Genomic DNA, 14,094 nt, shown 5'->3' with positions numbered 1-14,094 from the left:
GCAATCCCTGCATTTTCAGCTGGAAAACCAGCACAGAAACGGGTTTATTTTTTTGGTAGAAGCATCTAGTATTTATAACTTGTGACGAGGGTCCATAGCGATGCTGATTCTTGCGACTCAGCGCCACAAATGACACGATTTTGTCTGAACCTTGTGTAGCCCTGTGCAGCTTTAGGTGGATGACGGGTACGGGGAGGTTTGCTCCTGTGCCTGAAGCGAAGTAGCTCACTTGCTAGATACAGTTCTTCAGCTGACATGGTCAAAAGCGTTAGGAAAGCAAGGGCAGCGATGATTCCGGTACTGAAAGGCCTCTTGCCTTTACCCTGACAGCACCTCCAAAGAGTTTGTGCCATCCTCAGACCTCTCCAGAACCGCATCATTTCCTTGCCCTCTTATATTGCGGGCTCATGAATTATATGGGTTGAGGACCAAGGGAGGTATGTTTGTACCTTGTATGCCGTTCACATCATTTCTCAGAAAAGAGCAGAACTTACCAGGAAGAAAATGCACCCAAAAGCCTGAAGAAACACACTGTGCAATGTCTTTCCACAAGAAGGGTTTGTGACGAACGTGAAGGTAAGTATTGGCAAACGCTTTCTTCACATAGAGGTGAGTTCTTTCAGAAAGCAAGTAATTCTGTTTTAAAGCAGGGACCTGCTCATGCTCACACCCTGAATCTAGGGATTGAAGAAATGATTATGTACATGGAGCTGATAGTCCTTATTGAATTGGCCCCTCCTAGATTTAATTCACTCTGGGGTGCTGTTTGGTGTCTGCCCGAGGGACGGGGGGATGGCGGCGTGTGAGAGCATCACCGCTCTGCGGGAGCTGGTTGCTGTGGCTGGAGCTGGTCCCACCGCAGCGTGGGGATGGAGGAAAGGTGCCCCCTTACCCCACGGTTTGGGGGCTGCTTTCTTGAAGCTCTGGGGAGCTCTGCCTGCTTCGGACTTGTTCACCCAGGAGTTTGAGGAGGTAGTAGGATGCTCTGGGTAATGAGTGTTACTGAATCTTTCACTTGCAGGTCCAGTTGGAAGCCAGCTCAGACTGACAGCAGTTGCACCCCAGGAGAGTGATAAATTGCTTACATAAATAAAGATGATGTAAACACTGGCGATGTCAGGGGAACTGCCTCCCAAAAGCAATTCTGGGTTCACTGATGCAGTCTGTGCTTAGGTCTCTTATAACAAGAGATCTGAGAAATTAATTTCCCTCTCTCAGCCCAGCAGCAAAGTTGGGGTACTGCTGGCAGGGCGACATCGGTTCCCCTGATCTGTGCTTATCGCTTTGGCTGTTTCTGGGGTTTTGTCCTTTGTCCTCATATGAATCAGGAACATCTGCTCTGAAAGAGTAAGTTTCATTTCAGCAGATTTATTAACAGGTAAGTATAAATGTCACGATTCATCCTCGACTGCTGGAAAGGCCAGGATGCTCACCAAGACAAGCAGCCTGATTAAAAACCCTTTTACTGAAACTTCCACAAAACTAATTAAACCCAGCTTGAACACCGTATCTAACGCTTGATGCATGGCCACTTCAATGCTTTGTCTACACACGCTGAATGGGACTGCAGCTCTACAGACCGGCCCGGACAGTGAGATGCCTGGGGAGCGGTGGTGAGCAGAAGCAGGACTGTCTGCAGGGAGGGAACCAGCCGCTCCCCAGCGGCAGCAGCAGTAAGAAATGGAAGCTGGGGAATGGTTTTACCTCCTGATTTTTGCCCGCTCGGTGTCTACGTCTCTAAGCCTGCGGCAGAGGAAGCTGAAGCAATTTTCTCTAGGGCTTAAAGTAACTTTTGTCTTTGTTCTTCAGCCCTCGTCATGATGGATATGCAGAGCAATGCTGGTAGTTGAACATCTTGTCTCTTTAGGTACGCTTCTGAAAGGGTCTATGCGTGTAAGATGTATGTAATTTTTTTTGTTACAATGCGTAGAGTAACTATGTGGTGCTTTGCATTAAATTCGTGGGAATGGCTACCAAATTCTGGACCCACCTATATACCTTAGCATAATATTCAGAATACTGAGTCAGAAGAATGGAAAAAAAAGAAAAAAAAAATCTGCTAACATTTTCTATATTGTATGCATTTTTGGCATTGCATTTCACAGTAACCGAATGTAACTTTTAGAGGGCTACCTCTCTATATCAAGTATATATCTGTCTTCCAAAGTATAAAATTAGACTTGATGAGAGAAAAAAGGGAAAAAAACCCCAAATGGTTTTGTTTCAAAATTTCAATAATTACATTTGTTTGTAGAGATGTTTGACTAGCTATGCAACTGTTAAAAACATTGAAAAATACATGAACAAAATTATCCATGATGAGCATATCCCTTTGCCATATAGAATTTTCAGTAAAAACTTCTGTCAAAGCCATCTTTATGTGAACTTATGTAGGAGTAAGTGAGGAAAGAACCACAGTGCATGGACGGGAGCGTTTTCCTGGCGCAATGTACGCTACGGACGGGCACCGCTCTTTGGGGGCTTGTAGCATCATTGCTATTGAGGAAAAGAGCACTTTGGAGATCTTTGCAAGTGTATTTATTTCTCAGTCTAAATCCTCTTAGTACATAGAGAGCAAGAAAGTGATTTAAGATACTGGCCAACCTTGTTTATGTTGCAAAGCACGTGTCATTTCCCCGCTAATACAAACCACACACTTATGAAGCACGGCTATGGCAGGGACCGAGCGTTGCTTTGCTCCAAGAGTTGCTATCGTCCTTGGGTAAGTGCCAAAATAAGCATGAGTGGAGCAAAGGACAGTGACAGTTTTAACGTTGTGCATCTCAGAAACTGTCGTAGCTGGAAGGAATGGAGGAATCCCAATAGCAGAAGACTTTCCTTTTTTTTTTTTTTTTTTCTTTTTAGATTATAGCACTTGATGCGCCATGAGTAAGGCATTGTATAATTTCAGTTCTAATTGCCTGTATTGCTGACAGTTGACTCAACTGGTTTTCAAGATCCATTTGCTATTCATTTCTTTTTTACCCACAGGTTTCTTATTTGTAAGAGGAGCTGGCTTTCTGCCAGCAAATCTTCCCCATCCTTTTCCTGTTTCAGTCTCTTCTAAATGATAACATGTTTTCACAGTGGAATGACTGATGCTGAAAAGCTTAGTTCCCTCCAAAATCTTTCCTTCTTTTCACGTCTCTGTAGGGTTTTGTGCTTGCCAACTCTTTTCTCAAGTTCCACGCTGCTTGCGTATGTAACTTTTGAAGATGGTTTTCTTGTCAGTGCCTCTGCGGCAGAGGATTTTATGGCAGTAATTATCTCAGAATGAATATTTTGTTAGGATTAAGGGCTTCAATTAATGTCATTTTGGTTTTGTGGTTTTTAAAAATGTGCAAACCATGGGCTGCTGTTTAATTTTGTCTTCCAAACTTTTAATTATTTAAAATTTTGCTCTCTTTTCTTTGACTAACAGTGTTATAGGTTCTCTGTGGGAGTCCAGTTCAGGATTCAGTAATAAAACTGAGTGAAGAGTTAATTGCTTGGGCTCAATCCCATACTATTGTCTGCCCTCTGACTCAATAGCTAAAATCCTTAAAATGAGATAGCTGATGGGAACAGTTGCATTCACATGAGGTGAATAATCTCCAAGAGAGCTTTTCAAATTCATGCATCTTCAGGATGTAACTGAGCGTAGCTTTTCTGAAGCCAATTGTATACCAGCTGAGGATCAGCCCCAAGATTTTGATGCACCACGCCTTCACTAAATTCATTCATGCTAAGTTATTCAAAGAGAATCAAATGACAGTGCATGTAAAAAGAAAAAAGAAAAAAATAAGAAAAAAATAAAATAAAAAAGACAAGCAAAGCAAATTCATATTTGCTTTGAAAGTTTGTAGAAAAGGGTTGGATTCTTTTCTGCAATTTTGGCAGGTTCTGATTCAGCTCTGGCAGTAATTATTCAGAGCAAAGATGGATTCTGTGTGAGAGAGAAAATACACATAACTCCCAGGGAGTCTTGACAGTCTATGCGATTAAACTGATTTCTGACAACTCTGGACAGTGAGAAAGGGTAAAAATAAAGTTCATATTTGAGATATGTGAATTCTTAAGGTAGAAAAGCCAGCTTGTCTTCCAAGACGCCACGTGATTCTGCATCTGCCCCACGGCCGCTGGTTAGGCAGGCGGTCATCTCTTAGCTACCCTCTCCAGATTTAGTGTCTCATTTAAAATTACAGCTTCTGTTAAACCCCCTGTGTGCTGTATTTCCAGATCGAATTAGTCTAGCTTCAGCTTCTAGCCGCTCATCGTGAAGTCAAGCTGAGGGCGTTTCTGTATGTGCCATCGGGTCCGACCCCCTGAGCAAGGCTGATTGCTTCGGGCGCGGTGTCACACTGCCAGGGTCTCCCAGCTCCCCACGCGCTTTCTGCCCGCGCGTCCTGTGGCCGCAGCTGGATGCCCACGTGCCCCGAGGGTTTCACCGCTATCTCCCCCTGGTTACACAGTTTAATCATTGTCCACCGCAGCTCTTTTCAAAGTACAAAGGGCTGTTTTCTAAGACAATGCACGCAGTGAAATTCAGCATTTCTGGTGCTTTTGTGTAACGGAGTTATTCTATTTCTTTCTAGGACCCCCGCTGAAACGCTGCATGTGCATTTTGCCAAATGGCTTGCTGATCTCCTTCCCACTTAGAAGCGCTTTCACCGAGGCATCGTTTTACCTCTGTCTGTCTGAGAGCTGGGCGCAGATTTTATTGTGATCGGATTTCAGTTTCTGAAAATCATTTCTGAACTTCCCAGCGGCAGCGATTCCTTCAGTAAAGACTTTCATCAAGCAGTCTTTTGTAATATCAGGCAAGTCACCTACCCAAAGCAGAAAAATCCAGACATGGAAACAGTAAAAATATTTGTCATGTCGCTAATTGAAAGAAAGCGATGACCTTCGTCACACATTCCAGGCATAAATAATAGCTTGATCTGTGGTTTCTTGAATGGGTATCAGTGGTTATGAAGAAAGCTAAATTCACATCTATAACACTGCTCTCCATTTGTGCATGGTCTCCTGGCAGGGTGTTCAGAAGCAGGCAACCTTCACTGCTACCTTCTCCAAGGCAGCAAATTACTTGTGTGTTCAACGCTGCTGGTCACAGAATAAAACCAGCTTTCCAGTGGCAGTCGTGACTGATATCTGTAAGGAATACGGTTCACTTTAAATATCAGTTACAGACCGCTTAGTGCATAATCATCTAAAGTGCATTTGGCGTGATGCTGCAGGGACTCGCTTTTTGTCCCATGCTATCAAGTGAAATCCAGAGCACGAGTTCAAATTGAGTGGAAACATTGTAGAATCATCAGTGTTTGTTGATGGATTTGTTTATTTGCTTGTTTTGTTTTGTTTTTTTTAAAAGCAGAAGCTGTCATCTCTTCTTGCTGGTAAATCATTTTATTAGCTATTGTATTTTCACCCAGCAGAATCTTTATACCATGACAATCTTCCAAATTAAACGTTAAGATTCCAGGAAAACTGTAACCGGTGTTTCAAGTCAGACGTGAAGCTAACGAAAGAGGCTGGAGGAGCGCTCCTGGTGCGGCCCTTAGTTTCTGCCTACAGCACAGCGCAATTCCGTCTGAACGGCTGGGCTGACTTCCCTGGGTTACGTCTAACAGGACAGGAGTTTAAGTAAGGTAAAGCTGAGCAAATATCAATAAACAGCCTTTCACAGGGAGGTTTCTCCTTAGGACTGTTGACTGCGTAACCTCAAAATCAATGCCCCAGCCTGTCCTGGCAGGAGGTTTGGATTCATCATCTTGCTCTGTTCTTGAGCTGCCATGTGGGCACGTCACTTGCTTTTTCCTCCTGTGCTTACCTGTCTGTAAACTGAGGGTGATTTCTGTCTTCCTACAGCTAATTCTCTGACATCTGTAGGTTAAAAAACGCTGCATAACAGACTGGGCCATTTCAGGGTTCTGGTGGCCGATTCAGCACTGAAAAGACAAAGTGGATGGAAAACCAGGTAAAATACTTTATTGTCTAGTCAGTTGTTACTATTACAAAATCGTGAGATGATAAAATACTGCAGTGGTCGTATTTACTGAGCCTTTACGGTACCTTGCAGTGGGCACCTCTTGTGAACATGAGGTGTTTGCCACAGCTGATTCACACACAGGTTGTAGCGCAGAAACGTAAACGCTACCTAAAACATCGCAAGGTGAAGAATTTAAGGTTCCGTAACAAACTACTAACATAAGAAAGCGATGTCAACAGCCTCCAAATATATGAGCTGTTTCTGATCCGTTAACGGCAGAGAAGCGTTCTTGTTACTGAAACACCCAAGGCTGCTCAGATGAGTTTTCCAAAGAAGGACAGACCTGAGAAGACTGGTCAGGCTCTTCCAAACAGACATAAAGTAGGTTGGCTTCCTGAAAAACAGGACAACTTCACTAAAAATAAGCAACAGGGATCATATTAGGGCAAGGCAAATTAAGTAGTTGGAAGAAGTCTGCGCAGCAAACTCTCCGTGTACAGAAAGCCCTGACTCTTACAGTGTTGTCTGGCTCAGCCTTGATGAAAAAAATACACAAAATTCACCAAACAGACTGTGCAGTAAAAGCAGCAAGATGCTTTTCCAGTAAAAACTTTCACCTAGAGAAGTCAGTGGGGCCTGGTGAGATTTTTGGTGCATATGATTTTGAAGCTTGCTGAATACTGTCTTGGGATCTTGCTGTTCAGAGATTATCTACCCCTCCCAAGTTTCTGAGGCTTTTGTTTAAATACAGGCAATTAACCCGTGTTCCTCATCGCTAATTCTTGTGTACGCAAATGCACAACGGGTTAGTGATAGTTACTTTAGTATTGATGAAAAGCAAAGGTTGTGTTTAGTAAAACGCCTTAGCCAGTAAAACACCTTATCCTAAACCAGATCTGGTTTCCCCTGTTAAATTCCAATTTTTCTTTCCTCTGTACATGAAATTGTATTCATACAAACAAATTGTGAGTGGAATATCTTACAGTTGTCATGGATGATCTTTATAGATTTGAGATTATTGCAGGTTGCTGCTTATAATTTTTCTCTGGCAGCATTTTGAGCCCAAATTTAAAATCCTCTAAACAAAGCCAAACCATGAACTACTTAAGGTGACAACTGCTTTAGATTCCCTTTGATCACTTTGCAGATCCAGGCCTAATTTAGAGAATCTGTTCATACAATTTGATTTTTTTTTTTTTCTAAAAAGGTAACAAATCAGAATCTCAATTAATTTTTTTTTAAAGGAGAAAAAAAAAGAAGACACAGTGCTATTTTTTCCCGTATAAATCCATTCAAATATACAGTAGTATCACAAAATTAACAGGCACAAAAAGATAAATTAGTATTGAGGTATTTGGTAATCTCATTTTGGGTCATCTGAAGTCAATTAAACTTCGTTGGATGCTGGTGGGGAAAGAAATCATAAGACCTGCTCTTTAATAAGCCTTCACTCCAGAATTTTACCCTGTCACATGAGGAAACAGCAATAACCTCTCCTGTCACGGATGTCCATAATGTCCTGTGAGGTTTCCCATTTATTGTGGTAGCTGTGATATTGAACAATGTTTGCCATCCACAGGTGTCTAATTTACAGTCTTGTTTTACCCTTCATCTTCTAAGTTTAGGTAGGACAGAAGCTGCGTGACCTTCAGACTGCTTCTGGTCCACAGCGTACCGAGTTTTTGTAGAGGTCTACTTGATCAAAAAGTGACTCCTCCATTTTTGTTTGCTAACGTGCCACATATTTCTTTACCTTCTTCTAAAACCAAGTTATTACCTCTTACATTATGCCCTGGAAGGTGGTCATAACTTCCGATCAGTCCATGAGCCTGCATTTCTGTTGACAGATGATTGTTTGATCCCATGGCCTGGATGATGAAGCTGTCTTTCCTGTAACCAAACCTCACTTGGACCCAGTCAGAAAGTGAAAGCTGAATCAAAGGTTTCATTTTCACTAGAAAATGCAATTTGTTTGGACTGAAATTTTCATAGCAATGCACCTGACTCCAAAAGCAGATCTTACAGGTAAGATTGTCATGGCTAGGATGGAACTCGGTCAGATGAGGACAGCAGAGTCAAGTCAGCAGCCCGGAGCCACACGTACCTGTGAACACCTGACTACCAAGTGGGTAGCTGGCCACACAGCTGTTAAATATGCAGAAGTATCTGCTTTTCCATTGCATTTTTTTTAGGGCAAAAATCCACAGATAACCTTTTGTTTTTCCAAACTATTGCAGAATGAATTCCTGTTTTCTTGTCAATCCTAATTCAAAATCCTCTCCCTGCCCTCTCTCTCCCCCACTCCCATTTCCTTCAGTAGCCTCTCTGGAGCTGGGATGGAGACTCGAGCTTAAACCCTGTTACACCTTTGCTGACTCAGTATCTCACAAAAGACCTTTGCAAAGTCTGCTTATAATCGTGCAACAAGGTGACCAGCTGGACAGACTTTGAGCCAGCATTGGGACGTGAAGTTAAGGTAGGGAGTACAAGGCATTAGCCAATACTATTCTCATCATCTCCAGAAGAGTTTTCTCTGAAGTGGTTTATTCATACTCCAAATTGGATGAAGCCAAAAAGGGAGCGCTAGCTTTAAGGCATTCACAGTGTATACTTAATCAAAGGAAGCTTTCAAAAGAGGAATGTGTGAGCTAATGCAATCCTAGAGCAAAAGTAACTCATGCTTCAACAAGCTATACGCATTTTTGTGTCTGTGGCTGATAACTTGCCCCTACTTGTCACTGCTAATTATCTCCTGTTAAATGAATGTTCAGCTCGTAGTGGTCAAGAGATTCAATGCTTAAATGAACAATTCTGAAGCTGTTAGATATATGTTTCCTCACATCTGTGGGTTAGGGAGGTAGCATGTAAACATGTCTGTTTAGCACAAGGTCAGCTGGTGTGCAAGCTCCAGTTGGTTGGTAAATGCATGAAAGAAAAAAAATCAGATTGAGAACAAGACACATTTCAAATCACAATGAGGAAAAAAAAATCAGAGCATGTAATAATATCCTTGATATTTAGCATCTTGAAGTAAGAATTGCTAAGGGAGATTTTGGAATTGACACAGGAGGAGGTTGGTTTTTAAGGAAACCAAGGTACACATATGCTTGGAACAGCACGGGTTGATTGTTCAAGGGCAGAAGATAAAGTGATTGGCTTCTCATGGTCTCTTACACTCTAGTTTTCTGTCTGCATAAAATATTTTTGCTGTCTGTATAAATTACATTCTCTAGTTTAGCTTAAAAGATGTTGCCTTTTGAGTTTCAGTTGGCATCTGGGTATTCCAATCTGTTCAGCCATAAACTCCTCCACGCAGATTATACATCTGAACTATGAAAAGGTTTAGCTAAGAGGGAAGAAGTATGCTCCTGAGCTATTGGAAAGTTCAGGAGGTGAAAAACATTTCCTGCTTCTATAAATGACACGTTTGAAAATAAAGCGTTTCATTACAATGGTCATTTGGAAGCTGCAGCTGGCAGCTCTCGCTTTGGGGGGAAAAATGGTTGTGGCTTTGACAGTAGCAAAATAACAGTGCACGTATGAGATAGCTAACAGTATTCGTAAAGATGTAATTCTGTCTTAAACTGAGCTTTCCTTTGGTGTCAGCAGGCTTTCTGAAGAAAATGTTAAGGCACAAACAAAAATATTCCAAGAGAAAGCTTAATTTTGGGGACAGAGGGAGGGAGAATGAATTCTTAGCACTCCAGGGTAATTCAGGCTGGAAGGGACCTCAGGAGAGCTCTAGTCCAACCTTCTGCCCTAGGCAGGGTCAGCTCTGGGATCACACCAGGTTGTGCAGGGCTTTCTGCAGTCTGGTCTTGGAAACCTCTAAGGATGGAGACCTCACAGCTTCTGGGGGCAACCTGCTCCACTAGCCTTGTGAGGGAAGGCTTTTCTATCAGCATGCTGAGCCACTTAAGTCTACATGTTTGAAATCATGAGACAAATGTGACCACTAGTGGCCTTTCAGACACTTCTCTTTCTGTGAAAAGACAGGAACGTACACCGTTGGTCTTTGGAGGAAGAGCTTTGTCACTAGACCACTCTGTTTTGGGAGAATATTTATCCAATCTGTCCTGATGGAGCTATTCCAACTGATACAAGATATTTCTGGAAGGCAAAGCGAGTTGGAGTCTGTTGGTTGGACCCTTGTTGGAAGACAGCAGACAGCAATTCTTGCTGGTGTTTTGCTTTGCAGCATTTCACGTGGGTCTTACCTGGCAGGGGTGCTCTACTACTGCCTGTTCGATGGAGTCCATCAGGTGGGGGAGGAAAAAAAAGAGTGGCTGATTCATAGTGCCAGATGGAGCTTTTGCAGACTAGTCCCTGTCTAGACTCAAGGGCCTTCAGGTGCCTTCACCATCACAGAACAGTTGATCAGGGTATCAGAGGCTTTACGTCTGTGCTTTCCCTGAGCTACCAGCTGTGAGTTTTCAGGCTAGGTCTGGACCTCACTGTCTGGTCTGCACCGGGGGGAGCAGAGGAGGGTTTTGCTATTTGTTTCACCTCCCATGCTGCAAAGATACAGCAAAGGACAGAAACCGCACTCAAGTTTCAGCTTTAAACACTGAAAATAGCTGAAGAGCAGCAAAAGCATGGTCTGGAGTAGCAGTCTACAGAGCTTAAGTGTTTGGCACGCAGTTACGTGATGTTTCAGTAGGACTCTTCACATGCTCCAGTTTAAGCATCTGTTTAACTCTTTGGCTGACCAAAGCCAAGAACTCTGAACGTTGTATAATCCCATCTCATGTTCATACCTGTTAAAGTATGTATATATCATCGATACTGGATGTCTGGAAGTAATTTGAGCTCTGTTGATAAATCCCTGGGGTTGGTTTTCTTTCTTTCTTTCTTTCTTTCTTTCTCTTTCTTTCTTTCTTTCTTTCTTTCTTTCTTTCTTTCTTTTCCTTCCTTCCCTCCCTCCTTCCTTCCCTCCCTCCTTCCCTCCTTCCCTCCTTCCCTCCTTCCCTCCTTCCCTCCTTCCCTCCCTCCCTCCCTCCCTCCCTCCTTCCCTCCTTCCTTCTTTTAGACTTTAGCTTAGTAGATTGTATATAAATATCAGTGTTTGTCAGTGGGAATGTAGGGGGTAGGAATTTTGAGTTTGTTTGTTTGTTTGTTGATCCTGGCTTTGTAGATCCTGGCATGTATGTATCCAACCTACGATTTACTTTTCAACACCTACCAGTCATTAGGCTTTACGGCTATTGATTAATAAATTATTTGAGGAGGAGGTATTTTTAATATGAAGTGTCACAATGCGATGGTATATTTTGATGCTCTATTCTGTGCATAATAGATACAGATTTTTATTATTGTTTACTATGTTTACAGATGTTTATTATTGTTATTATTATGAAATTAATTACTTTGTTTTCTGACACCTCAGGAAAGACTATTGACAAATCTAAATGTTTACCAAGGTAATGCCTGTAAGTGTGTACGAATAGTTTTTGTTGTAAAATTTGACCAGCTTGGAATGGAGAGTGATGTTTTAAAAACTGTTTTTCATATCAAATGTGATTGTAAATGGAAAATTTTAATTTTAAAACATTTCAGGGAACAACAGCAGGCTCTGTGTACTCAAGTGAGTGGTCTTTACCTTTGCAATCTTGTTACTACGGATGAGACTACTCACGACTGAAAGCTGCAAGACAGGATCCAGAGTAAATACTTGATTTAGTGGGATTCTGAGTGCTTTGAAATGTTATTCAGTATATGCTAAAGCATATTTATAATTTACTGGAAATGCTTGCTGTTCCCAACTTTTCTTTCTCTATTGGTAGTATGTGATGTATGCTTACTCTAGCTTGTCATAGCCCAGTGTATAACACATATTTTCCACTTGTTTTGAACACTTTCAGGTTAAGCAACCGTAGGTTAGAACATACTCTTAAAAAAAAAACAAATCAAAACAAAACCCAAACCTTTCCAATTTCTTTCATCATAAAGAAAAAGCTAAGATCTCAAGATAAGAAGTAAAATAGAAATACTGTAGTTTAGTCTGAGCCATGAAATGGATTCAGATATGTTTATGTCTGTACTTCCAGAAAGTCATTTTGAAGACCCTCATGGCAAAATCTAGGGGAAAATTTACATACCTAAAATGGCATGTCATTGGAATTTGGAGACCTAGACCAAGAAAGTGATCTGCAAAGTTTGGTTTTGTATCTTATGTCTTGCCCAGGTTTTGAAACTTAAGTGCCCAGCACCTGGCCGGGCTGCCTCCATGGAGCTCTTGCCTCCTGAGGACAGTGTCACTAACGCTCACTGTTTCCGTGGCTGACTCGTGACCGCTGCGTCAGCTCAGCGGTAGGTGAACAGTCTTTCTTGCCTTCGCAGTTCCTAATTCCCCCAAAATTGTGCAGATCCCTCCAGTCTCTTGACTATTCTGTGCTGGGAGATTGTCCATCTCTCTTGTTGAAGCGGAATTATTGTGCGACCGGGTGCACAAGCCTCGTAGAGCTAAAGGGAAAGGGGAGGCAGCTGGGCTTGTGCCAAGGAGGCTGGGGATGCGTGTTTGGTCCCCATCACTGCTGGTTCTGTCAGGTGGAGTCAACTCTTTTATGGCTTTTCCAAAAGATGCAGCCATTGTGAGTGAGGTGATTTTGGCAACGACGGTTTAGAAATGATACCGAGATCTCCGTGCTATGCCGTTCATCATTAACTAAGGACCTCATTTCTGCAAATGTATCTCCTAAGTGCTGTGCTTGCTGTCAGTAGTCCCACTGAAAGTTCTTACTAGTGAGTAGAGCATATATATTTACATTTTCTAATGGCATATTAGCATGACCTACTTGTTGCTTGGTTTCTTAAAAAAAATATTTAAGAAACTCATTCTCTACAAATGCATTTTGGGACACTTAATTATTTACTTCTTCAGTAATATTTAAATTTCTGTCTAAAGGACATCAGTTTTTGTGAGAGGTGCTTAAGAACTGGCACTACATTGCTGTGTCCATGCATGGATGCAAACACGTGCCCAACCAACATTTTTACATGTGTACACGTGATTAATGCACATGGGATATTTCTACTCTTATAGAGTGAACCTGACCTGACATATAATTCAAACGGACCTCTCAAAGAAAAGAGTGTGCGGGAGAAGGCACAGAATCAGGCCCTTTACCTTCATCTAACTTACAGAAGCCTCCAGAGATTTATTTTGACTGTAATGTTGAGAACAAATTCCCCGCTCATGCAGGTTGGGATGTTATCAGACAAACCTTAGTACAAAGCACATTTACGTGCACGCTATGAACCCTTGAAAACAGAGGCTTATAAGGACATTGCTGACAATGTTTAGCGTTGCAGTAGAGTTGATGCCAGCATGGTCGGCTAAAATGATCTTGTTTTTAAGGTAAAGATTTAGATCTGTTTTTTACACAGTAATGCCTTGAAAATAGAGGGAAAACATTGCTTCGGATGACTCATAAAAGTGCTTTAAAAATGCTATTAAGATTTAAGGCATAATGTAGATCCTATAAATCTACTCTGCATTCTTTCACTGGGAATGACTGACTTTTATGAAAACTAGGGACTGTAAATCAAGAACCTAAATAAGGGGTTTTTTTGACGTGTAAATATAGATTATACATTAGCTGAGCCCTGACTTGACTGCCTCCTGGTTCCAGGGGGGACACAAAAAGTAGGCGTTCATTCTCCTGAGCAACAGTTTTGCCTTGTAAAAGCTGGTAAGCAAAAATACAGTTTAGCGTTCCTCTGGGAAGAAACATTTTCCTAGCGATTCAGGAAGGGGAACTGCTTGCTCTCTCACTCAGTCCTGCTCTTCTGCCTCCCTCTTCGTTCATCTCTTGCTTAGGATTGTGTGTGTGTGTGTGTTTTGCGGAGGTGGCATTACTTCTGATAGCACTCCTGAAGCTCTCTAAACACAGATGTTAACTAGAAGGCTAAACCCCCACACACAAGCAAGCAAGCACACTTGGGCACACACGTACCCGCACGCACACCCCCTCTCCAGTGTTCACGGGGAGAGTTTGCTGTTTCTGAAGCTGTTTCTGAAGCAGCTTCCACTTCCCATTCAAAATGTCTTTAGGAAATTCCATCGTGCTATCACAAATATATTTGACCATTCGCATCTCTGGCCTCAGCTTAATTTGTTTTCG

At 42.1% G+C, this 14,094-nt stretch overlaps 1 long non-coding RNA gene across 1 annotated transcript; it reads left to right on the top strand.

Moving 5' to 3' along the window:
* The first annotated feature begins 4,568 nt into the window (after positions 1-4,568).
* Positions 4,569-10,769, top strand: LOC129208804 (uncharacterized). The gene is made up of 3 exons (XR_008577895.1): positions 4,569-5,959; positions 7,819-8,447; positions 9,964-10,769. It is a non-coding gene; the product is annotated as an uncharacterized LOC129208804 (long non-coding RNA).
* Positions 10,770-14,094: the final 3,325 nt, after the last annotated feature.

The sequence above is a fragment of the Grus americana genome, chromosome 7 (assembly GCF_028858705.1).
Source record: "Grus americana isolate bGruAme1 chromosome 7, bGruAme1.mat, whole genome shotgun sequence".
Taxonomy (NCBI): domain Eukaryota; kingdom Metazoa; phylum Chordata; class Aves; order Gruiformes; family Gruidae; genus Grus; species Grus americana.
The sequence above is the reverse complement of the archived record's forward strand: the minus strand, read 5'-3'. Positions and strand labels throughout refer to the sequence as shown.